This window comes from Barbus barbus (genome assembly GCF_936440315.1).
Source record: "Barbus barbus genome assembly, chromosome: 39".
Taxonomy (NCBI): Eukaryota; Metazoa; Chordata; class Actinopteri; order Cypriniformes; family Cyprinidae; genus Barbus; species Barbus barbus.
In genome coordinates this window covers 7551430-7578095 of record NC_136717.1, presented here as the reverse complement: position 1 = coordinate 7578095, position 26666 = coordinate 7551430, and the positions used below count along the sequence as shown (strand labels likewise).

Genomic DNA, 26666 nt, shown 5'->3' with positions numbered 1-26666 from the left:
AAGTGAATGTTTTTAGTTGTTGTTGTTTTGGTTCAGTGGTGTAAAGTATTTTTAAATGTAATTAGGTACTGTACTTGAGTATATTTTTTGCTACCTTGTAGTTTTACTTAATTTATAAAGATATTAGCAACTTTTACTTTTACTTCACTACATTTTTGAATAGGTACAGTTGAGGTCATAGGATTGCATACACATTGCAGAATCTGCAGAATGTTCATTATTTTACCAAAATAAGAGGGATCATACAAAATTCATGTTATTTTTTTATTTAGTACTGACCTGAATAAGATACTTCACAAAAAAGACGTTAATTATTAGAGAAAATAATTGTTGAATTTATAAAAATGACCCCATATAAAGTTTGCATATGCTTAATTCTTAATACTGAGTTGTTACCTGAATGATCCACAGCTGTTTTTATGTTTTGTTTTGTTTAGAGTCCCTTGTTTGTCCTGAATGGTTAAACTGCCTGCTGTTCTTCAGAAAAATCCTTCAGGTCCCACGGGGTTTTTCAGCCTTTTTGTGTATTTCTTTTATGTAAAAAATTTGACACCCCTTGCTCTTAAAGCATAATTTCTCTTTCTGAAGCATCAATGAGTGTTTGAACCTTCTGTAATAGTGCCTCAGTTGTCCTCAGTGTGAAATGAATCTCAAAATCATGCAGTCATTGATGGAAAGGGTTCAAATACACAAAAATTATGCAAAACCAAGGAATTTGTCTGACCTGAAGGATTTTTCTGAAGAACAGCGGGCAGTTTGTTCAGGACAAACAAGGGACTAATAAACAATCATCTCTAAACAAAAAACACAGCTGTGGATCATTCAGGTAACAACACAGTATTAAGAATGTAAGATTTAGATTTTTTTTTTTTATAAATTTAACTATTTTTTCTTGTGGACTATATGTAAATGTCATTTATGTGAAATATCTTATTCAGGTCAGTACTAAATAAAAATAACATGCATTTTGTATAATCCCTCTTATTTTGGTAAAATAACATTTTGTAGATTCTGCAAGGTGTATGTAAACTTTTGACCTCAAAACTGTATATGTATTCTTTACTCCACTACATTTGGAATCAGTCATGCAATTACTCATTACATTTTGCATGGCACCTAACTTTTTTGCAGCAGTTTATTTCTGCTACAGAAGAAGCTATATTGGTTCCCTTCCAGGAACTCGAGCTGCTTCGAAGACGCTACGGGAACGCCTTCAGAGTGACCGCGCTCTGAACCAGAGTGTAATCTATCCAATGAATGGGCGAGACGTCATGGGCGGGTGACGTCACCGACCGGGAAGCATAAAAGCACGTGCGGTGGAGCCGGCGTTTGCTTTTTGTCATTCAGCAACCGCTACTCTGTCTGTGTCTCTGTCGATTTGTGTTGTGAGTCTTATTTAGTGTTGTTTGTCCAGGCATAATCACTTGAATTAGGCTCCAGCAATATGTGCAAGCACTGGGGCGATAGCAGATCGCATTACGGGCTGTGTGTTCCTCCCTGCACACGTTATATCACTGCTGGGGATACACACAGTCTGTGTGTGGTCTGCTTGAGAGCAGCACACGCAGATTCAGCTCTCGAGGGAGCTGACTGCCCGTTTTGTGAGCTTTTTTCATTGCTTATGCTTGCTCTCTGAAGGCTCTCTTTGAAAAAAGAGGAGTGAGTTTTCACTAGCGTTGAATGAAGACGGGCGAGCCCCTATCTTCTTCCCTTCCCTAAGACCTGTCTTCCTCCGAGGAGGTGGACGCGTCAATGAAACAGTATTTGCACAAGCTTATTATGAATGAGAACGGCGCGCAGTCAGATCTGAAAAAAAAGGGGTCTGATTGTGCTTCTCCCCGCTGTACATGTCTGCACACCATGGCAGTAAAGAAAAAAGAGCTGGATGAGGGATAGGGGCTCAATTTAGATTGAAATATAAGCTGATCTCTGAGCTCCCTAGAAACGCTGTCTGTGGTTGACCCTATCTGGTATGAAGGAGAAGATAGGGTCTTCCTCATGGACGCCCTGCTTGCGCCCCGCTTGGCGTCGACAGGTACCAAGAGGCCTGTATACAGGCGGCGGCGTTTCAGCGGTCTCTCCCTCGCCTATCTCTAGCTCAGGGGGCTGCTGGGCGGGAGCAGCCCTCGCCACGTGCCAGCCCCTCTTCAGAGAGGCACAGAAGCAGAGCGTGGCTACTCGCACCCCACCGAGGTGAGGTCGTGGTGGCAAACGCTCTGGGTCGGGGACCTCTAAGGCTAAGCCGGATCTGCGGACCGCTCTTAAGTCTAAGAGGTCCTCGGCTAAGAAGCCCTGACGGGCGTGGCCCGGGGCTTACGAGGGCAGACCCCTCTGGGGCAGAGCGGGTGTCCGTCTCCCCCCAGTGCCCTCGGGAGACCAGTCTGCTAACCCTGCCAGAGTTCCAGGGCGCAGCTGGCTCCAGCGAGCAATGTTCTCAGTTTCTTCTGCCCCGAATTGTAGCGGAGCTGAGAAGCTCACCACCCCTGTGGGGGTCTCTAGAGCTCCTGGGTCGGCCGTCTCCTGCCGGTCCGCCGCTTCAGGGCACCGAGCTAGCAGCTCTAGGTACACCAGAGGCCAGTCTCGAGAGACTGGTTCCCTTAGTAGACCATCTGGCAGCGTGGAAACTACTGCCAGTGTGTCTCTTTGGGTCCTGCCTTGCAGGGTCTGGTTCTATCAGCCTGATCTTCCTAGGAATGACGCGGGTCTGAGGACCGTCGTTGAATAGCAGGCTGAGGCTGAGGCAGTCCTGATGCTATGGCCAGGACTTACGAGGGCAGACCTCTCTGGGGCAGAGCAGGTTACACCTTTTTATACGGTGTCCGTCTCCCCCCAGTGCCCTCGGGAGATCAGTCTGCCAACACTGCCTGTGTTCCAGGGCGCAGCTGGCTCCAGCGAGTGATGTTCTCAGTTTCTTCTGCCCCGAAGTGTAGCGGAGCTGAGAAGCTCGCCACCCCTGCGGGGGTCTCTAGAGCTCCTGACGGTCCTCCGCTTCAGGGCACCGAGCCAGCAGCTCTGGGTACATCAGAGGCCAGTCTCGAGAGACTAGTTCCCTTAGTAGACCATTTAGGCAGCGTGGAAACTACTGCCAAACGGATCTCATTGGGTCGTGCGTACTGTAGAGAAAGGCCTTTGTATTCAGTTTGGTGCTCTGCCGCTGCCTTTCACAGGGCATGTGCCCCGAGCAGGTTCTGATCATGGAACAGGAAGTAGACACTCTCTTGAGGAAGGAGGCCATCGAGGTGGTCCCTCCTCACGAAAGAGAATCCGGGTTCTACAGCCGGTACTTCATTGTTCCAAAGAAGGATGGAGGGCTCCGTCCCATTTTAGATCTGCGTCAATTGAACTGCTCAGTCTTGTGACTGAAGTTCAGGGTGCTTACACTCATCAGTCGTGTCTCAGGCCAAGTCCGAGGACTGGGTTGTCACGGTAGATCTAAGGACGCATATTTCACGTCTCCATCCTTCCCTCTCACGGGAAGTCCCTGAGGTTGGCTTTTGGGGCAAAGCTTACCAATATCGGGTTCTTCCCCTTGGCCTTGCACTCTCACCCCGCAATTTTACATCAACGATTGGTTGATTCTAGCTCGATCAGAGAAGGTGGCGATTCGGCATCGAGATGTCGTTCTCACGCACATGTAGGGGTTGAGACTGAACGCCAAGAAGTGTGCTTTCTCCAGTATAGAGAACCACTTATCTAGGCGTGGTGTGGGATTCGACCATGATGCAGGCACGTATGTTTCCTGCTCGGATCGAGTCGATCCTCACGTCAGTTGAGAGAGTGAAAGAGGGCCAGTCACTCACTGTCAAGCAGTTTCAGAAACTGCTGGGGCTCGTGGCAGCTGCGTCCAACGTGTTATCTATTGGCCTGCTGTACATGAGACCCCTACAGTGGTGGCTCAGAACCAAGGGGTTCTCCCTGAGGGGAAACCCACTTCGCATTCAAGGTCACACGGCGATGCCTACGTGCCTTAGACATGTGGAGACAACCTTGGTTCTTGTCTCAGGGCACAGTGCTGGGAGCTGCCGCTGTATGCTAGCGACGGACGCATCCCTCACCGGTTGGGGGAGCGGTCATGAGTGGCCATCCTGCCCGCAGTCTGTGGAGTGGCCGCCATCTTTCTTGGCATATCTTCTATCTGGCCGTGTTTCGTATACTCAAGCACTTTCTCCCAGACCTAAGAGATCACCATGTGTTGGTGCGCACCGACAGCACAGTGGTGGTCTCTGACATCAACCACCAGGGAGGTCTGCGTTCGCGCCCCTTATACAGCTGGCGCATCAGATCCTCGTGTGGTCCCAGGCTAACTTCGCTCGCTGAGAGCCATAGCTTATCCCTGGGTATTTCAGGGAGCAGACATCCTGTTGAGGCGGGGGCCGAGGCCCGGGGAATGGATGCTTCACCCGTGGTGGTGAAGCAGATATGGAAGTTTTTGGCTTTGCGACTCAGGCGCTATGCCCCTCTAGTTCCTCCAGCTCCTCTGGACTGGACGCTATGGTACAGACCTGGCCGAGGCTTCGTCTGTACGTTTTCCCCAATCGTTCTGCTCCCGGGAGTTCTGGCGAGAGTGTGCCAGGACGAGGTCAGCCTACTACGGTAGCACCGTTCTGGCCGGGCCGAGTATGATTCTCGGACCTGATTTCTCTCCTCGACGGCTCTCCGTGGAGATTCCCGTCAGGAGAGATCTCCTCTCACAGGCGGGGGGCACTATGCCGTGGCCATTCCCCTGCGTGCTTCAGCACCGATTAAAAGAGAAAAGTCCCCAAAAGAGCTTACACAAGTAGAGCTTGCATCTTTTTAAAGATGACATTCTACTTGTGTGTTTCTAGATGCGGTCGTTACCTGGCGCCGGGGGATGTTCACGAGCACTGCATCGCGTGTCTGGGCTTAGCGCACGCTGAGGCAGCGTTTGTGGATGAGTCATGTACCCACTGTGGGAAGATGACCATCTCTGAGTTGCGGTCGAGACTCCAGTTCCTGCAAAGAAGTCCCAGTGCCGCTGCCTCATTCCAATCCTCCTCAGAGGGTTGCTGCGAGTGGTGGCACTGGTGATCTAAGGATTACAGTGAGCACGCTTCCTTCGGGGAACCAACCCCCTAGGAACCCTCATTCCTCCTGCACTCCGCAGCCAGTAGAGCTGCCGGGGCAGCGCGGTGGGCCATCTCAAAGGTGTGCACCATCCGTGTCCTTCGGCGCTCCTCCAGATGACCGGATGACGATAGCTGCATCAGAGGGTGAGTCGGACTTTTCTGGAGATGACGCGTCGGCGCAGTTGCGGGTACGGTAGCTGTGCCTGATACGGATCCGGAAATGATGGGTCGGGCTTGTGTGGAATTCTCCACCATGTCCCAAGCCCTCGAGGCTGGATGATTGGTTCCTGGGGGTGGCACGAGCTGGTTCTCAGCCACCCACCCCGGTTCCTTTCTTCCCGTAGGTGCATGAAGAGCTCACGGATACATGGAAGGCACCTTTTACTGCCCGAAACCGTGCAGGTGGGTCCCTCACCACCCTTGATGGCGGTGCAGCGAAGGGTTACACGCGCATCCCCCTGTGGAGCAGGCTGTTGCTATGCAGCTGTGCCCTAACTCCACCTGGCGGGGGGAGCCAGCCCGTCGTAAGCGGGGTCCCCAGCCCGTCCAGGCCCCCGCCAAGAAGGGCAGCAAAGCCAAGAGCAAGAGACCCTAGGACAGGCGACCCAGAGATGGTTGGGACTGCTCTTCAGGAGATGAGCTCCTTCCCCCGGAAAGGGAACAAATCCTTTGTTCCCTTTCCGGTACCCAAATTGTCAACAAAAGAGCAGTTTCTATCATCTCCGGGTCCGAAGAGGGCTCGGAGAGTAGTGGGAGGAGCAAAACCACTCCACTCTCATCCACCTCTTCTATCGCCAGCGGACAGCAGCGCGCAGTTCGAGATGGGCACCCAAGCCTCTCCTGCACCCCCTGTCCGATTGTGGAACCAGGTCTCTCCCAAAGAGAGCCCCCCGAGCCGCGTCCCTGTGTTCCACCTCAATGCCCCACTGCGGGTACTCCTACGGTTCCCTTGGGCCCGCTTGTATCCCACTGTGGGTACTCCTACGGTCCCCTTGGTCCCGCTTGTGTGGTTAGAGCCTGGTTAGCGCTCCCCAGTCCATCTCGCTGGCTCATTCGGACCATCCGGCTCGGCTATGCGATTCAGTTATCCCGGCGTCCCCCCAAGTTCAGAGGTGTCCACTTCACTTCAGTGAAAGCTGTCGATGCTCACGTCTTGCGTGCGGAGAACGTAGTCCTACTAGCGAAGGACGCGATAGAGCCGGTCCCTCCAGCCGATATGAGGTCAGGGTTTTACAGCCCTTCATTGTACCCAAGAAAAGCGGTGGGTTACGACCAATCTTGGACCTGCGAGTTTTGAATCGGAGCCTTCACAAGCTACCGTTCAGAATTCTCACGCAGAAACGCATTTTCGAGTGCATCCGTCCCCGAGATTGGTTCGCAGCGATCGATCTGAAGTACTTTCATGTCTCGATTCTTCCTCGACACCGTTTCTCCGCTTTGAGTTTGAGGGTCGAGCATATCAGTACAAGGTCCTGCCCTTTGGGCTGGCCCTGTCTTCCCGCATCTTCACGAAAGTTGTGGAGGGAGCCCTTGTTCCCATGAGAGAGCAGGGCGTTCGCATCCTCAACTGTCTTGACGACTGGCTCATTCTTGCTCAGTCTCGGGAGCAGTTATGCGAACACAGGGATTTGGTGCTCAATCACCTCAGCCAGTTGGGGCTTCAGGTCAACTGGGAAAAGAGCAAACTCGCCCCAGTGCAGAGGATCTCTTTTCTCTGTATGGAGTTTGATTCGGTCGAACAGTCAGCACGCCTCACAGAGGAACGTGTTCAGTCGGTGCTGAACTACCTGAAAACATTCAGGGGCAGGACAGCGGTCCCACTGAAACTTTTTCAGAAACCTCTCACTGCCAGTTGTTCTACTCCCTGTACGGGGGAACACTCGGTACAGATGCACTGGCGCACAGCTGGCCCCGGGGCCTTCGCAAATATGCATTTCCCCCGGTGAGCCTACTTGCACAGACCTTGTGCAAAGTCAGGGAGGACGAGGAGCAGGTCCTGCTAGGAGCTAGGTCCAGCCGGATCTGGTTCCCGGAACTCACGCTCCTTGCGACAGCCCCTCCCTGGCGAATTCCTATGAGGAAGGATCTTCTTTCTCAGAGACGGAGCACCCTTTGGCACCCGCGTCCAGACCTCTGGAAACTCCATGTCTGGTCCCTGGACAGGACGCGGAGGTTCTAGGTAACTTACCACCTGAGGTACTTAACACTCTACGAGACGTGCTTACGCCTTGAAGTGGAACCTGTTTGTCGAGTGGTGTTCTTCTCGCTGAGAAGACCCCCGAAGATGTTCGATCTGTGTCGTGCTTTCTTTTTTGCAGCAAGGGTTGGAGCGTAGGCTGTCTCCCTCCACCCTCAAAGTTCATGCTGCCGCTATTTACGCATGCCATGACCACATAGATGGTAAGTCTGTTGGTAAGCACGACCTGGTTGTCAGGTTCCTTAGGGGGGCAAGACGGTTAAATCCTCCTCGACCCCCCTCTTTACCCTCTTGGGACCTAGCTCTGAGCACTCCAGATTGCTCCGTTTGAGCCTTTGCAGTCAGCAGAAAGATTCTGTCTATGAAGACTTTGTTGCTGGTTGTATTGGCCTCCATCAAGAGGGTAGGGGACCTGCAGACATTTTCGGTTGACGAATCGTGCCTAGAGTTCGGGCTGGGTGACGGCCACATGGTACTGAGACCCCGGCCTGGCTATGTGCCCAAGGTTCCTACCACTCCCTTCAAGAACCAGGTAGTGAGCCTGCAAGTGCTGCCCCCGGAGGAGGCAGACCCAGCCCTGGCTTTGCTCTGTCCAGTTTGTGCTTTGCGACTGTACATAGACAGAACTCAAAGCCTCAGGACCTCAGACCAGCTCTTTGTCTGTTATGGAGGCCAGCAGAAGGAAAAGGCTGTCTCCAAGCAGAGGATGGCCCACTGGATAGTGGACGCCATCACCTTGGCTTACCAAGCACAAGGCGTGCCCTGCCCGTTCAGGTTGCATGCCCACTCTATGAGAGGCGTGGCATCCTCCTGGGTGCTGGCTCGTGGTTCCTTGCTGACAGATATTTTGCGGGCTGGGTGACACCTAACACGTTCGTTAGATTCTATAGCCTTCGTGCCGAGCCGGTTTCCTCCCGTGTTCTCACCTCAGGTCAGAGGCACGGAGAGGTCCCGGCTTAGTGTCTGCTTGCTGCGTTGCATGCCCTTATTGCTCCAGAGAGTCCCTACAAGGCAGACCCTGTTGAGTCCTCCGATCACCCTTCGGCAGCCAGATGTGGCGGAGCGTTTGGCGCCAGGCCTTCACTCCATTGTATCCTTGAGAACTGGATTTAGGCTGGGTTCCATATGTATGACCCAACGGGGATCCCATATGTGTTATTCCACAGGTTGCTCCTAAACGAAGCCCGAATCTCTTCCTCTGGGAGAACCCACCTCTCATCAGGTTGGAGTCACCCCAGTACTTCCATATGTAGTACAGCCCTACGGGGTTAGTCCATATGTACTTCTCCACATAACTCCTTCGGGGAAGGATGTGGCTTCCGCAGCAGTCCTCGACAGTCGACAGCAGTCGAACGTGACCGACTGAAAGGGAACGTCTCTGTTACATAGGTAACCCTCGTTCCCTGAAGGAGGGAACGGAGACGTACGTCCCGTCGCCACAGTCGCTGGACCCCGCTGATGCTGCTGCCTTACCTGTTCGGCTCCTCAGCGAAAACCTGAAGATGCAACGCTCCTGCTGCTCATTATATACCGGCGCTGCGAGGTGAGCAGCTGCTGCATATGATTGCATTCCAATGTGCATTGGCTTGTTTTAGTTACACTCAAAGCAGATTGGCCTCTCTAGCGAGTTTCCTATCCGTTGGTCAGTCCGACGTACGTCTCCGTTCCCTCCTTCAGGGAACGAGGGTTACCTATGTAACCGAGATAAAATAAAGAGTAAATGCTGTTTGATATAATATTTAGTTTCATTGTAATGTACATTCCCTGAACTACATTTCCGTGGCTATATTAATATGTTTAAATGGAAACAAAAAGAGGCAGTGGTGTTTGATATCATATTTCATCCTATTGTAAATACAGTGAGGAAACTTTTTGTACAGGTGCGGATATATTTGTGGCAGCTCAGCTATTCGACACAGTGTATTTATGTTGCTTGTGACTTGGGGCCTCATTTATAAAGTGTGCGAACGCTCAGATTTGATCTTAGAGTGTGCGTACGCTTAAATCCATGCCAGCGCTCATACTTATAAAAACTGTCTTTGACGTGGAAAAGTGCTTAGCGTCACATCAGGGTCTGAGCAGGCGTACACACTTTTTATTGTTGGAGTATTGCAGCTTTTATTTAAATGTAAGCTGTTCTTGCAGCTGACTGTTCTAAATTATGATGTTTGCTGATATTTTATATGTTAATGACATTAATTAGGAGTCGTTTACAAGCAGAGGGCTGAAACCATTCAATTGCGTGCAAGCTCAAGATCATTTGTGATTCATAGATTTTACATCTGAAAGAGATGCATATGCACGTTTTCTGTTCGTATGTTCATTTTATGTACGCATATTTGAGAGATAATCATAAGATCAATTTTAAGATGTTTGTGGGCAACATTTTATAAATGATACCCCAGGAGATGTTCTCCTGCCTGACCTCCGTGGAATGAGAAACAAACCAGGAAAAAAAATCGCTCATCAAAGAAGATGCCATTCCTAATACACTCAACGGGTAATCGCCATGGATTTATGGTAGTTCAAAGGTGTTTAGGAGCCAAAACAAACTCCCCCAGAAATAGGGGGAGTTTGTTTTGAAGTATATCAGGGCCTTTACAAGTACAATTTTGGCTGTGCCCCCTTCAAAAATTGCTCTTGAGAATTTTTTTGTTTATTGTCCCCCTACTGTTAGATGGAATTTATGCCCTTGCCTGTAATGTAGGAAGGGGATCTTATTATAATATTACTGGTCCTTAATCTGCACGTTTCCACTGTAATGTTTTTATACCAGTACAGGGAATTAAAACCCATTAAGCCATCCATAATTCTCATAACAGGTTCATAATAGATCATTCTATAATTACCTCTCCATTGAATGGATGTCAGATGAAGCTTCAACCCTCTGCTCCTGGTGTCCGTGCTAATTCAGTCAAGTTCAGACCACTTGAAACTCGAAATAAGGATTTATTTAGTTATTTAGTTAACTAGTTATTTAAGAATTAATTACTCTGAGACTGATTTAAAAGTTTAACGAATCACCAATACAATGGTTTCGTTTTATTTCAAAATACAGTAACTCATAAGCAAATAACAAAAATAACAAACGAGAAGTCTTCACCACACAATTTGCCAGCCACGTCCATCTCTGTCTTCAGCCCTTTATAGTCTTCCATCCACCTGCGTTATTCTTGCATGTGTCGTCTGTCTCCCCCCACTGTTTGTGTTGGTTTCAGTTCCTGGAGCAGACAGAGACCGTGACCCTTCACCCAGATACTACTTATAGCAAGGTTAACAGTTCAAATACAAAATAACAACTACCTCATTTCTTAGATAGCAAGCATGCCTATTGTTATTTTAAACTATAGAAAAATTGTAACACCCCATATCACACATATATATTTGTAGATATAGGTGTCTAAACCACACACTTCATATCATTCACATCTTTTGTTAACATTTGCAACTCAAATTAATCATCTCTCATTTTCCTCATTATTCTTTTGTTTAAAGATTTTTGTTTTCTCATCAACTTCAGAATCTCTTTGAGTTTAACATAGATCGTTTGATTTTCCAGCTCTGCCTTTGGCCCTCTTGCGTCGTTCCTCTTTTTGTCTCTTCTTGTCCTCCTTACTCTGGTAACGTCGGAGCCCCTGGTTTAAAAGATCGTGAAAATCAATTTCAATTTTTTCTGATCGTCTTGTTTGATTAGTTGGGGATTGATCAGGAAATCACATACTATTATAACCAATTATCTTGACACCACCCACAGCACCGCCATTTTGTTTTTGAAAGCGGCAATGGTGTACCTGTTCTAACGCCATGGCAAAAGTTCGAGCAAAGCATGCTATCTGTTCTGTCATTGACTGCAAAGATGAGCACAGAACATTATTTAGTGTCCCAGCCTCAGAGACGACAACAGAGTAGTGATTGTTTAATTTATTTAATGCATATTAAGCTGCTGCCACACAAACCCATGTGTTTTTAACATAAACGTGTATTTGACAGTTTAAGTGCTTTGACTTAAAAACTTAGTTTAGTACTCACATGTTGTGTGACAGCTGCTTTCTGTGGTTTTGGTTTTCATTATCATGTCTATTATGTTGAAATCATATATTTTAAAGCCATATCAGTTTAAACTTCTGATATATGGTTTTCTGAGCGCACACACTGAAGCATGTGTGCTCAGAAAACAAGAAACAACAGGTTTTACTGAAGTGACAACCTTGACTTAGCACTTCCTGCATCCAGATTTCTCATGAGTCTTGCGTAGAGCAGGCATGAGAACAACAGGCGTGGTAGCGATCACTGACACATTACACCTCATTACTGTTGCAGTTAAATATTGGACATATCCCTCTTTCTGTGAGGTGCACCAAAATGAGCAAAGGATCCACTTCCTGGTCCCTGAAAAGCAGCCATTTTATCACATTTTATGATGACACATAATTATTGTTTATTAGCAAAGTAGACTGAAGATGTACTTTTGGCAGCGTTCCAATTTCATAGAGGGGCCAAGTTGGAATGTTGTGTTCACAAACAGTAACTGATCGTGTCTGCGATAGCACCATTCTGCCACTTCTTCAGGCACCTTAATGGCAACTTTGTCACCCTGGGAAGGAAAAAAGGTTGTAACAAAGTTTGTAGGTCGAGGAAGAAGGATCTACATAAACAAAAGCTCAACATAAATCCAGGCCTGGTCCTCTCTCGCCTTGCACTGTCGTCACTCCTTCTTTTATCCTCCTCCGTGGGACTCAAGACCGGTGAGTACCGCAGGTGTTGCTCCAGCCTTTCTCTGCTCCCACGGCTCTTGACCCTGCCCCACTCATCACAAGGATATTGATTTATTTGACAGAACTTGAAAGAGGAAAGTACAGTCGAGGAAACCAGCAAGTTGTTAGATTACTCAGCCCACACAAGCTGCTGGCTCCAGGAGAAGGGGTTTTGGGAGACCAGGCATCAGAGCATACCTTTGAGATCCTGGTTCATCTGCTCAGTCTGGCCATTGGTCTGGGATGGAACTTGAATGACAGACTGGCAGTAGTGCCAATTTGCTGGCAGAATTCCCTCCAAAAGTGACAGATGAGCTGGGGCCCCTAGTCAGAAATCTGGTACACCTGGACCTTGTCTCTAGCAGACAGTAATTTGGGAAGGGGAATCAAGTGAACAAGGACAAGGACCACAGTATTGCCACTGGATGAAGACCAGTAATGAAATCCAGGGCAATATGTTACCAGGGGCAGGATGAAACAGGGACACCTCAGACACCTCAGCTCCACTCAAGGCATGCCTGACATGTCACTTGATATTTTGGATCATGCAACCAGAGGGTCATAATTGTTTTTTGTTTTATGCATGCCTTATGATCGAAACACTAGTTAATGTAACCCAGGGGTCCAATCCTGCCAGTGTCCTGCAGATTTTAAAAAGCGGATTAGAGCAAATTACCAACCGCTGCCGAATTTTATTCGGAAATTTAATAATGCCTCGCAAGAAGTCTAGTTGGGTCCCAACAGCTGCGGGAATGCAGACCTCCACTTTAATTCAGTACACTTAGTACACTTCCATTATGTACTTAAAGTGCTCTCGCGCACTACTTATATACTTAATATACAAAAAAATATTCTTTAGTACTTCTTAAGAGAGTCTTAAGAACATCTAAGGGTGCTATCACACTAGCACTTTTGGTGTGCACCCAAATGCAATGAGTTTGCTTCCTTCTTTTCTGAGAAGATCAATAATATCAGAAAGGAGATTGGCACATCCTCAAGTTATGCAGAGGTCACACAGATTCGACCGCAATTTAAAAAAGAAGTGACTATGTGTGTTTTTAAAGAAATTGACAACAAAATTTTGGAAGAAATAGTACAGCACCTTAAATCTTCAACCTGCTATCTTGACACACTTCCCACATCCTTTTTCAAAAATGTGCTTAACTGTTTAGAAGCTGATCTCTTAGAAGTGGTGAACGCCTCACTTCTTTCTGGGACTTTTCCAAACTCCCTTAAAACTGCAGTTGTTAAGCCCCTTCTGAAAAAGCGCAATCTTGATAACACCATGTTGAGCAACTATAGACCCATATCAAATCTTCCTTTCATAGGTAAGATTATTGAAAAGGCAGTTTTTAATCAGCTGAACAACTACTTAAACTCAAATGGATACCTGGACAATTTTCAATCTGGTTTCCGAGCACATCACAGCACAGAGACAGCACTCATTAAGATAATAAATGATATTCGCGTCAATTCTGATTCTGGCAAAATATCAGTGCTGGTACTACTAGATCTTAGTGCTGCGTTTGACACTGTCGATCATAACATACTTCTAGAGAGACTGGAAAACTGGGTCGGGCTTTCTGGGATGGCACTCAAATGGTTCAGGTCATACTTAGAAGGGAGAGGTTATTATGTGAGTATAGGAGAGCATAAGTCTAAGTGGACGGCCATGACATGTGGAGTCCCACAAGGCTCAATTCTTGCACCGCTCTTGTTTAACCTGTATATGCTCCCACTAAGTCAGATAATGAGGAAGAACCAAATTGCCTATCACAGCTATGCTGATGATACCCAGATTTACCTAGCCTTATCTCCAAATGACTACAGCCCCATTGACTCCCTCTGCCAATGCATTGATGAAATTAACAGTTGGATGTGCCAGAACTTTCTTCAGTTAAACAAGGAGAAAACTGAAATCATTGCATTTGGAAAGAAAGATGAAGTTCTCAAGGTGAACGCATACCTTGACTCTAGGGGTCAAACAACTAAAAATCAAGTCAGAAATCTTGGGGTGATTCTAGAGACAGACCTTAGTTTTAGTAGTCATGTCAAAGCAGTAATTAAATCAGCATATTATCATCTCAAAAATATTGCAAGAATTAGATGTTTTGTTTCCAATCAAGACTTGGAGAAACTTGTTCATGCCTTTATCACCAGCAGGGTGGATTACTGTAATGGTCTCCTCACCGGCCTTCCCAAGAAGACCATTAGACAACTGCAGCTCATCCAGAACGCTGCTGCCAGGATTCTGACTAGAACCAGAAAATCTGTGCATATCACACCAGTCCTTAGGTCCTTACACTGGCTTCCAGTTACATTTAGGATTGATTTTAAAGTACTTTTACTCATTTATAAGTCACTCAATGGCCTAGGACCTAAATATATTGCTGATATGCTCACTGAATATAAACCGAACAGACCACTCAGATCATTAGGATCGAGTCAATTAGAAATACCAAGGGTTCACACAAAACAAGGGGAGTCTGCTTTTAGCTATTATGCCGCCCACAGTTGGAACCAGCTTCCAGAAGAGATCAGATGTGCTAAAACATTAGCCACATTTAAATCAAGACTCAAAACTCATCTGTTTAACTGTGCATTTGTTGAATGAGCACTGTGCTATATGTCCGAACTGACTGCAATAAATTTTAGGTATAATAATTTTCTTTAAATTTACTTTAAATCATTTTCTATATCATTTTAAAATTCCTTGTTTTTATTATTTTTATTTCCATGTTTTTATTGATTTTAATGTCTATTTCACTTTCTTTTATGTAAAAGCACTTTGAATTACCACTGTGTATGAAATGTGCTATATAAATAAACTTGCCTTGCCTTGCCTTGCCTTGCACCCGGGTTCGATTGATGTCATAGTTCGGTTCGTTTGGATGATGTGAACGCTGTCTTCCGACCTCGGGTGCACACCCGCGAACCGTACCCGAGTCCGCTTAAAAAGGTTGGTCTGGGGTACGGTTCAAGTGAACTCTGGTACGGTTCGCTGCTGATGTGAACGCAATCGTGCCAAATCCCGGAAGTGAACCGCTTTTAATGACTGTATTATTTGATAAAAATGTGTTTCTGTGTGTGTTTCACTCACTTTCCTGACTAGCGTGACTGACACGCTGCAAGCAGAAAGCTGTAGGTTTCATTTCTGTTCGCATTCAGCATTCTTTAAAGCATTTGCAGTACATTCCTATGGCAGATGTAAGTGCCGTTATGTACCGACGCTTTGTAATCAAAACGAACGGTTCAAAAACGTAAATATATAAAAGTGCAGAGTGCAATCTTACGCCGGTTTCACACTGCAAGCGTAAGCAGGGCGTAAGCAGCGCGTATTTTTTTCGGCGCCCATGTTAACGGATGAGAGCGTTCACACAGCACGCAGGAGCGGCGCGGCAGCGCGTAGCAGGAGCAGAGCAGGAGCGGCAGTGCCGCGATCGTTTCGGCGCCGAGTCTATTTTTGCTGTGCTGCTTACGCTCAATTAAAGTGACAAAGCATTGATTATGGACAAAATACACACGAAAAAGTGAAATTGTTCCCCAGAATGTAAATTAATGACATCTACTATGTTGTAAACAGAGTATAAACTTCAGTAAAAATATATATATATAATACTATAGGCCTATATTACAAAAAAACTAAATAAAATAAAGTTTTTGCTCTAATCACTAAAATTAGTTTAAATAATTTATACTGTTATTTCAGCTTAAGTCACTGGTTAATTGTATTAATTATATTAGCCTATATGTGTTATAATTATATAGTAAGTTGCCGTAAGAACAGGTGTCATGTTGACATCATGATGACGGTACTAGTGCTAATGCAAAGAAGACAATCATGGACGACACTCGTCTAATCGTGGAGGCTGAGAAACACAGTTATTTATGATCCTCATAATTTACTATATAAAGACTTGCAGGCGAAGGAAAAAGCATGGGAGGAAGTTGCATCAGCACTCGGTGCAGAAAGTAACCTTTCTTACTTTTTCGTTTTCAATTTTTAGCATGCCCACGTACGAACAAATTAATAGCTAATTAACTAAATACAATAGACAGAATAAGGTCACACATGCTACATACATCTACGCTGTAGACTACTGTATGTCTATTTTAGACTTTATTCTAGCTAAATTGATCATTAAAAAACGTGTCTATTAAGAAGATTAAGGTTACTTATTACAGACATGTTTTTGATGGGTAATGTATGTAAATTTTCTGTTTATAAGATAGATAAAAACTACAAATGATTTTCTTAGTAATGTTTTTTTTTGTAATGAAATAGGTAATTTATACCATAATTCATATACCAAAATATAAGCATTTAAATTATTCTACACATATATAAAATATGTAAAAGCAATTACTGTGCAAGGTTAATGACAACCTCAAAAGCACTGTCAATACTAATGTAATGTTCAGGATAAAGCATTGTGTTGGCCTCAGCCATGCAAATCCAATCAGTACAGTTTTTGAAGTATTACAATAAGTAAAGAAACAACACTGATGAAATAAAAACATTTATTTAAAAATTGATACTTTTCACACAATAATCACACATATATAAGAAATATGAGATATACGTATACAATTAAATGTTTCAAGTTTCAAGTTGAGGAGGAAGGTAGGCTATTCTTCCTTCATCTTACATTGTGTGTAAACTGCATGTGTACCCAAAGTCTGCGTCTCATCCTTTGTCGTAGTCTTCTTAACAACATATATAGCGCGATTGCCTTCCTTCTGTCAACAACTCTCACTACACGCAAACAAAGCATAAAAGAAAATTGAAAACAAACTTATATTTCGTAATTTATTAAAAAAATAAGCTTCTTGACACGTTTTCCCTCTGTTATGTATTTTAAATAGAAATAAAACAAAGCTAACTTATTACCCATTATTGAGAAATCTGTACAAAATCCGCGGTTCAGGTGCGCGCTGCAAACGCTGCCGGTGTGAATGCAAAATGGATACGCGCTGCTTCTGCTCTGCTTCCGTCCTGCTTGCGCCCTGCTTACGCTTGCAGTGTGAAACCGGCGTTATGCATTTTGCTGCCTTCTCCCATGCCATCGTTACTAAGCAACGGGGTAAACAGCTGCTGGCTTGATGACGCATACGAACCGCGGTTCGGACCCAATTAAAATAATATGATCACAGTCCAGCGGGAGCAGGGGGAGGGGGGAGGAATCGAACTCGGGTTCGGACCAGGCAATGTGAAGGGTTTTACAGTGCACTCCGCCTACCTGACTCTGCCTGAGAGGTAAGGAAAAATAAACTTTCCTGAGATTATTTTTTTATATCTCTGAAATATATGATTGTATTCTTGAAAACAATCTTTTAATTTATTATTGACTAAAATATTACTTAATTATCTTAAACTTAATAGCCATAATATGGACTATTGTAAATGCTGTGATACTGTAATACTCAGATGCTGTGATTTCCTTCTCACATTGCTAATTTCACCATTAACTCTTCACCTGAACAGTTTTGTGTATGGTATCATTGTAATCCTTGACGATCAAAACATAGGGGTAGACATCACCTTTTCTGTGTTATCATGTTTGGTTCAGGAAATATGACACAAAATACATAATTTGGTTATGACGGAAAGTAAAATTGTCGGTATGGCAACCACGAGGTGTTTTTGCGGTGGCTCCATATCTGAAAATTTTTAAGTCCGCAAACTATACAAGTGTACCAAGTTTCATGCTTTTATGAAAAAGTGAACATTATTTTCACATATTACCTGGACTATATGTAAGGGTATTACATATAATATTAATACGTAATTTAAAGAAATAGTTTAATTTAGCTCAAAGGGAATCATTTATGATTTTATAGGGATTTGAACAGAATCAGTGTTGCGGCGATTCACTGAACGAGCCGTATGACAAACTCTGCACTGGATATTAAAAACCCAAATATAATGAAAACACTATTAAATAGCACAGTAACGAAATCGACAGATTAAGACATTAACTTGTGAGCAGAAAACACAAGATACTTCTCTTTTCAATATAAATCAGATTTTATTTATATAAACCTAAGACATAAACTAATCTAACACATGAACACAAGCATTCACACATTCACACGTTGCAGAAAGAGAGAAAGTAAGGAAAGGATGAGTTTAAGAGAATGGAAATGTGAAATCCCAAGTTCACAGCAATATGTGCTATTGCATAGACCTGAACAACCATCAATCACTTATTTAACCCTCGCTTTGAGTTTCTCAATGAGGCTAAAATTTATATTAACTGATTCAGTTAGAATTTGGAGGTGTAGCTTGCGTGCTTTGCCTTGTTAGGGGTTTCCTTTGTGTCTCCTTGCAGAAAGGCGGTTCCCCGAAGTGGCTGATTGGCTGGAAGTTCAGTAGTCTTTGTAGTGAGGTCTTTGGGCGTTGGCTTGCTGGAAGTTTGAAGGAGTGCAGTCGAAGCTGGACTTTGTATCAAACTTACATTAACAGACGAAACTCCACGGAAAGAAAAGAAACTAAAGTAAAAGAATAAAAATAAAATGATGTAACGAGACTAAGTTGTTTTCCTTCTCATTATGGCACGTGGGCCAGAGCACGCTCAAAGAGCAGCACGCGGTGAGAGGGTGTAAAGAGCTAAGAGAGAACAAAAGAGAAAGAAAGAAGGAGGGACAACAGTTTTAAACTCGCTTCTGGACACATCCCATCTGGATGTCTTGACCAATTAGATACTGTCCTTGCTTGGGGTATTGCTCTGTTTCTCCACCTCCCTAATAGATCTGTTCATTCAGAGGTCTGAACTTTACAGACTCTTGCAAAGTAAACCTTTTTGAACATGATTTCATAATAAAACTATGATGCATTTGACAAAGAATTGATTGGAAGAAACATTTAAAGCATGGATTTTCAAGCTCATACGTACTAAATATGCAATATTTATCTTTAAGGCTCGAGCTATTCAATAATGATTAAAAAGACATACATATTATTTGATTAAATCATGATATGTGGGTACAACATAAAAATGTCATTTTAGGATGATTTTATGTGCATATGGAGAAGAAAGTCTTTGTATAGTTCTAAGGAGAACGAAGGCATGTTCTTTAGACAAAGGAATGTTGGTTTGGACTGTCTTCTATGTGTGGAGACACGCCCAAGAGAGAGTGAATACAATCGTGGAACACGTGATGGCCATCTCTTTGACAATCAGTCTTGATTATTTGCAACAAATTTGACAGTCTCCTTCTTGAATTGGAATTATCAATAAGTGTTCGTTTGTCTCAGTGTTGCAAGCTGTTGTTCTGGCGTTATGGCGTTGTCCTGTTACAGCTTTGAGGCCTTTTTGCATTCCAGCTCCTCAGGTTTCAGTGTTCTGATGCATCTTAAAATTGTCTGATTCAGTCTCTGATATCCTACATCTCCCCCTTTCGATCGGCGAGGTGTTTAGTTGAAGACGTCGTCGAGCGCTGGAAACACAAAGGCAGAAGAAGCAGACAAGAACACAGCAAACAACAACACAACACCTCCATGACAGTTACTGTATTGGTGCAGGTCCTCAGGTTATTTGAGGTACAGACGATTATATTCAATTAGTCAATATGGTATAGTAAATTGAACAGTTCAATTTGGAAATTGTTGTTCTAATTCGGTTGAATACTTTGATTCTTCGATCAAGTTTTGTGATTAAAATTGTTCCTTCTAAGTTGTCTGGACTTAAGAATGTCCACCTTTAGTTTCTGGTGGCATCATTTGTGGTAAAATGAATTGACCTATTGTGCATGGAGCTCTCTGGCTTCCATTCAGTTTAGAGTGGCTTGCGGATATTAGGTGTGACGAGTCAATCCTAATATCAGACCTTTGACCCTTGCAGGGTGTCTAGGTGTTTCACCTACTAAAGAAAGAGGGGAAGGAAAAGGATAGGTGAAAGAAGAACAAAACAAAACAAAGCTGCTGTGGGTTTTCCTAGCGTGGTTTGCAACTTCTGTTGAGCTAGGATGTCATGTGCAGCTAGGAAGTAATGTACCTTAACTTAGTGTCAGGTGTTCTACCTATTGTGAGGATAGCTGCATGTTTCTTCATGGTGGTGTATGTAACTTCATGTTATGCTCCAATTTGTATATTCTACTTGTGAGAAGAATATGTTTGTGGAATGTGTTATCAGTAGATGTGGTTACCTCTGGGTGTAGGTAATGTTATGTGTGTTAATGGTGTAGTGTAGGTGTGGTCAGATCTGTTTCAGTCTGTGTTGTCTCCCCCCTTTTCGGGTATATCAGTGAAGACTGGCTCTCTGCATCCTTGGCGTGGATGAGGGCGTGTTCATGATCTAATGGAGTCAGTCCAGCAAGGCAGGAAGTTCTTTAGCAGACAGTCGGAGGTAGTTTGGCATGGCTGTGTGAAGCTGGGATGCAAACTTTGTCTCCTATGTTGCATTCCTCTTGTGCTGCCTTCTGGATGTGGCAGACCTTCTGACCTTCTGTGCTTTGGTGGTTGCTGTTGCACAGACATGAATGTGGTTCTTGAAGTTTGAGTTCATTTAGCAGTTTGTTAGTGAGTGATGGGTGACTGAGGTGATGTTCTCTGGTACCTCAGTTTTCATCAGTGGTTGGCCGTGAGAGACTTGTTCATTCTGGGTGGTTGTTGAACAGGTGCTTGTCATCCCTGATATGGTGGTGAGCCATGTGATCACCGGCCTTCCGTTCTATCGCTGGTCACAGCGAGCATGATTCAATTTTGTAGTCATCCGTGTTCAGCTTATCTTGAAGGAACTCGTTCAGTAGTTTCATGACTTGTTCCATGTCTTCTGATGGTAAGCTGTCTTGTTCTTGTGCATACTCAGCACTGTGCATGTCTGAGTGGTGCTGAGGTGGGTTTCGTTGTCGCTTACCCACACGAGTCGCCCTTGGATGAGTCAGGCGATTACCTTTGGATGTCTGGTTAGGTTTCCAGTTGTTGTGGTTTCTTGAGAAGCGTGGCTGGTCCCATGGATTTTTCCAGCGGTTGGGGTGATAGTTGTCGTGGACATGGGGGTCATGTTCTCTGTGCTCTTGATGGAGGACTCTGGTGTTGTGATACAACTGGGTGTCGTCCAGTGCAAAGCTTGAGTCTTTGTTGACAGAGTTCAAGAGTGTGGAGGTTTTGTTACCTTTCTTTGAGGCCATCTTCTGCTTGTTGTAGGCCTTCTGTGTTAGGTCACGCAACTGTTGGATGGTCATGGAGCGTGGACAGGCCATGACGCCTAGATGGTGGCTGACTCCAGGGTGCAGATTTCTTAGGAAGAGGCTTTTGAAGTTCACATCCTCTTCAAGGTCAGGTTCGTTGTGTGCACCGAAGTAGGCTTGTCGGAGTTGTAGTAAGCTTGTGGAGCCTCTTGTCGACCTTGTTTGGTTTCTAAGGCAGTTAACAGTCCATGTTCAGATTCAGAGTCTGTAAACTCTTTAATCAGGACTTCACGAAGTAGCTGGTAGTCTGACTTCGTTCGACTGGGCTGTCGATCTAGAAAGTTTCGTACCTCGGAACTGGACGTGGCTCTAAGGAGGTATAATCTGTCTCTGTCAGTCGCATGAGGTCTCATTTCCAGATAGAAGTCGATATCTTGAAGATGGGCCTGGATGGTGTGGCCCTCTGTGGAGTTTGGGTTGAACTTGCTAATGTTTTTAGACAGCTTGTCGAGGTCTTTGATGGTCATCCCATGTGCAGCTCCGAGGTCTGCTTGGATGGGAGGTTTTCTTTCGTTGACAGGAAAGAGTTCTGTGGTGAAGGCAGGTGAGGTTTTGGGTTGTGGCTCTTCGCTTCTTTCGCTGTATACCAGTTCTTGGATGTGGGACTCTGCTCTGCTGAGGCTGAGGGCTGTTTTCTCTCGCCTTGGCTCTTGTTTCTGCTCATTAGCATGTTTAAGTTCTTTTCTGACCATGTAGAGCTGATCGTTGGTATCGTCTAGTTGTTGGGTCAGAGTGTCTATTTCAGAACTTTACCTTTCAAGGTGGTCTTTGAAGGCACTGATTTCAGCATTCTTATCGCTGATGTCATTCTTAGCTTTCTCTAGGAGCTGTTCAGCATACTGGAGTCTGTTTACCAGGTCTTTCTGGGCAGCCTTTGCATGTTGTTGGTCGAGCTGAGATGCTGTCAGGGCTGCTTGGAGCTCCTTAACTTGTTCCGTTGATTCCTGCTCCCTTTCGTTGGGTGCTTTGTGTTGATCTTGAACTTTCACTTCCAGCTTGTCTATGCGGCGTTGAACACGTGTCAGCTCCTCTTGAAGGTGGGTGACGTGCTTGTCGCTCAGTTTCAGCTGGGTTGTGAAGGCATAGCTTAGAGAGCTGGAGATTTTGACTAGCTCCTCGTGGTTGTTGTTCTGGCTTGAATCTTGTGTCAGGAATCTTCTCAGGTTTAGGATTATTATTAGAAATAATAACAGTTCAAGGGTCTTGGGGGTGAGGCTGTCTGTCGTGCCTCTCAGCCAAGTGTTCCCATCTTCCCCTTGTGCAAAGGGGTCTGCAGTCTGCGGCATGTTGGCACGCTAGGGAGAAGAGAGACTGACACAGATCTTGTACTCCTGTGGAGTAAAAGCCTATGTGTGGTGAGGCAACTAAGTATCACATATTACCTGGACTATCACATATTAATCTTATATTTTAAATAATTTGACCCTCTAACTCTAGCACTCTCTATTCTAATTATATTCTAAAAAAACTTGTCCCTTTTAGCACTCTATTAATTTACTGCTTGTTTACTTTATATACACATATGTATAAAAAACTAACTAGCTTTTCTAATCCTTTTGTATTCTGTTTTCTTTTTAATCATAATTAACAAAAGCAAAAAAAGCCTCTAACACTAGCTTGCTCTATTCTTTTTCTATTCTATCTGTTTCCTTTTTTATTTATTATATAATTTAAAAATAAACTTGCTACATGTACTGCATTAAACTAACAGACTTGTTATAGCACTTGCATATTATTGCTCTTTTGTTGATTTTGATTGCTTCCATTGTTCTCATTTGTAAGTCACTTTGGATAAAAGCGTCTGCTAAATTACTAAATGTAAATGTAAATAATTAATTGTATTTTCAATGTATGATGAGTATATTTAAAAGTGTATGAAATATGGTCTCAATTGCACTACAAGTGGTAACTAAATACTTTCTTTTTTTTTTTTTTTTACAGAGAAAGTATGTTAAAAATACACTTTATTTCATATCCATGGTGTCCCAAAATAGCACAGCTGAGTACACTGAGGGTGCTTTCACACCCACTGTAAAAAAATTTTTTAAATTGAGCCAACTTAAAAGTTTAAGGAAACCAGCTTCAGCAGATTTTTTAGTAGTGATGTATTGTCAAGTATGGTGACCCATACTCGAAATTGGTGCTCTGCGTTTAACCCATCCAAGTGCACACACACAGCAGTGAGTAGTGAACAAATGCACACACACACACAAACACACACCGTGAACAGACACCCGGAGCAGTGGGCAGCCATTTATGCTGCGGCGCCCGGGGAGCAGTTGTGGGTTCGGTGCCTTGCTCAAGGGCACCTCAGTCGTGGTATTGAGGGTGGAGAGAGCGCTGGACATTCACTCCCCCCACCTACAATCCCTGCCGGCCGGGGACTCGAACCCGCAACCTTTCGATTACGAGTCCAATTCTCTAACCATTAGGCCACGACTTATTTGAGAAAATAAGTTTTCTCAACTTATTTTTTAGGAAATTTCTCAACTTTTTGTTGTATAAACTTAAAAGAGGAAGTTGAGAAAACTCAAAAATCTGCTCAAGCTGGTTGCCTTAAACTTTTAAGATAAAGAGAGGAGTGAAGTGGGCCCTTTTGGGCCCATGGAAGACCAGTCGTGCTGCTGCATTCTGAATCATTTGTTGAGATTTGTTTGTGCTTGATGGAAGTTCAGCCAGAAGAGCATTGCAATAGTCCAGCCTAGAAATGACAAGGGCCTGGGCAAGAAGTTCAAATTCAAATTCAAATTCAAATTTTATTTGTCACATACATATACATACGTAGTACGACATGTAGTGAAATGTATTGTACGACTGTCCAACAAATTGTCCAACAAAATTAAGAAAAACCTCAAGTTTACAAAAATACAAATAGAAAAAGTACAGTAAACATATATACAGAAATAAACTAGCAATAAAATAAAATAACAAATAGATATGAGAATAAAAATAGATATGAGGAATAAAAAATAGAATATGATTCTATATAGATTCTATAAAAAGTAAAGTGTATGTCAGTGATAAAGTGTACGTGTGCTGTGCAGTGCAGTAAAGTGTATAAGTGAGTAAAAGGAATACTAAAGACAAAGACAAATGGTATGTAAGTCCCACTCATTTATCCTTACGTAACCTTTTACAAATTAGTGCAGATTGTACTTGAAAAATGTGCAAAGTGGAAGTGTGGGGTGATGTGATTATAGTGGAGAGTGGTTAAGACTCCGAATGGCCTGCGGGAAGAAGCTCCTCCTCATTCTCTCTGTGTTCGCCTTCATGGAGCGGAAGCGTCTCCCTGAACGCAGCAGAGAAAAGAGTCCATTGTTGGGATGGCTGAGGTCCTTCACTATCTTCCTGGCCCTGGTCAGGCACCGCTTGCTGTAGATGTCCTGCAGGTCAGGGAGCTCTGTGTGGATGGTACGTTCCGCTGAACGCACCACCCTCTGGAGGGCTCGTCTGTCCTGCATAGTGCAGTTCCCGAAGTGATGCTGCCCGTCAGGACGCTCTCGATGGTGCAGGTGTAAAAAGTCTTAAGCACCCGAGAGGGAAGTCTAAAGTCCTTTAAGCGTCTCAGATGGTACAGACGCTGCCTGGCCTTCTTCACCAGGGTGCTGGTATGACAGGACCAAGTCAAGTCCTGCGTGATGTGAACACCCAGGTATCTGAAGCTGTCCACTCTCTCCACTGGAGTCCCGCTGATCGTGATCGGCTGGTATGACCGCTCCTGCTTCGTACTGAAGTCCACTATCAGCTCCTTAGTTTTGCTGATGTTCAGGTGTAGACTATTCACCTGGCACCAACTCTCCAGGTTCTTAATCTCCTGTATGTAGGCCGTCTCGTCGTTGTCTGAGATCAGGCCCAACACAACAGTGTCATCAGCAAACTTGATGATGGTGGTGGAGTTGGAAGTGGCCACGCAGTCATAAGTGTACAGTGAGTACAGCAGGGGGCTCAGAACACAACCTTGAGGGGCTCCAGTGCTTAGGGTGATGGAGGATGAGGTGTGTTTACCCATCCGTACGGCTTGCTGTCTGTCCTTCAGGAAGCTGGAGATCCATTGGCACAAGGATGTGCTGAGACCAAGGACCTCCAACTTGGAGGTGAGTGTGGAGGGAATTATGGTGTTAAACGCTGAACTGTAGTCCACAAACAGCATTTTTACATAATTCCCTTTTCTGCAGTCCAGGTGACTTGTTGTGGTGTGGAGGAGGTGTGAGCTGGCATCCTCCGTGGAGCGGTTATGTCTGTATGCAAACTGTAGTGGATCCAGTGTGTCTGGTAGTGATGCAATGATGAAGTCTCTGACCAGTCTCTCAAAGCACTTCATCACCACTGATGTGAGGGCTACAGGGCGATAGTCGTTTAGGCAGGTGGGCTGCGGTTTCTTGGGGACAGGAACAATGGTGGACTGCTTAAAGCATGAGGGGACTATGGACTGTTCCAGGGAGAGGTTGAAGATCTCGGTGAACACCGGTGCTAGCTGGTCAGCGCAGGCCTTCAGAACCCGACCTGTGATGCCATCTGGTCCTGCTGCCTTCCTGATGTTCACTCTCTTGAATGCCCTCCTCACGTCATGCTCCGTGATGGTGAATACGTTGTCCTCACCGGCTTCCTCAGCGTGCATGCAGTTAGCACTGCTAGCGCCGTTAGCGTGATTAGCTGCAGCCTCGAAGCGAGCATAAAAAGTGTTCAGCTCGTCAGCCAGAGAAGCGTCCGCATTCCCCGATCTGGAGGGTGGTGTTTTATAGTCCGTGATGGTTCTAAGTCCCTGCCACAGACTCCTAGAGCCGCCATGTTGGAATTGCGACTCTAGTTTCCTCCCGTAGCGCTGCTTCGCCTCCTTCACCGATCTGCGCACGCTGTAAGATGCAGCCTTGTAATCATCCATATTCCCGGTGATGAGCCCTGTGTTGTAGGCAGCGGAGCGGGATCTCAGGGCGTCGCGGATGGTTTTATCCACCCGCGGCTTCTGGTTGGGAAACGTCCTGATGATGGTTTTCTGCACCGTATCATCCATTAGTTTCTCTATAAATCCCACAACCACTTCCGTAAACAAGCTGACGTCATCAGAGCTGTGCCGGAACATGTCCCAGTCTGCGTCATCTAGTGCGTCCTGCAGAGCGGCCACCGATTGGTCCGTCCAGCGTTGGACCTCCCTCTGCACCGGGGCTTCCTGTTTCAGCCTCTGTTTGTAAACAGGCATGAGGAAGATGGCGGCGTGGTCCGATTTCCCAAACGGTGGTTGTGACTGTGCCTTGTAGCCGTTCTTGTATGGGGTGTAACAGTGATCTAATGTCCTTTCGCCCCTGGTGGGACAGCTGATGTGCTGATGGAAGTTCGGCAGTGCACGCTTGAGGTTGGCACTGTTGAAATCTCCCAAAACAATGAATGCGGCGTCCCGGTGCTGTGTCTGGTGAAGGTGTAGTGTTTCATGTAAATCCC

At 45.1% G+C, this 26666-nt stretch overlaps 1 protein-coding gene across 1 annotated transcript in view; it reads left to right on the top strand.

The window, feature by feature from the left end:
- LOC306858989 (protein phosphatase 1H-like) overlaps positions 1 to 26666 on the top strand; it is a gene marked incomplete at both ends in the record, with an annotated part of 160843 nt that overhangs the window by 108737 nt on the left and 25440 nt on the right. The gene's annotated exons all lie outside the window — the stretch shown is intronic.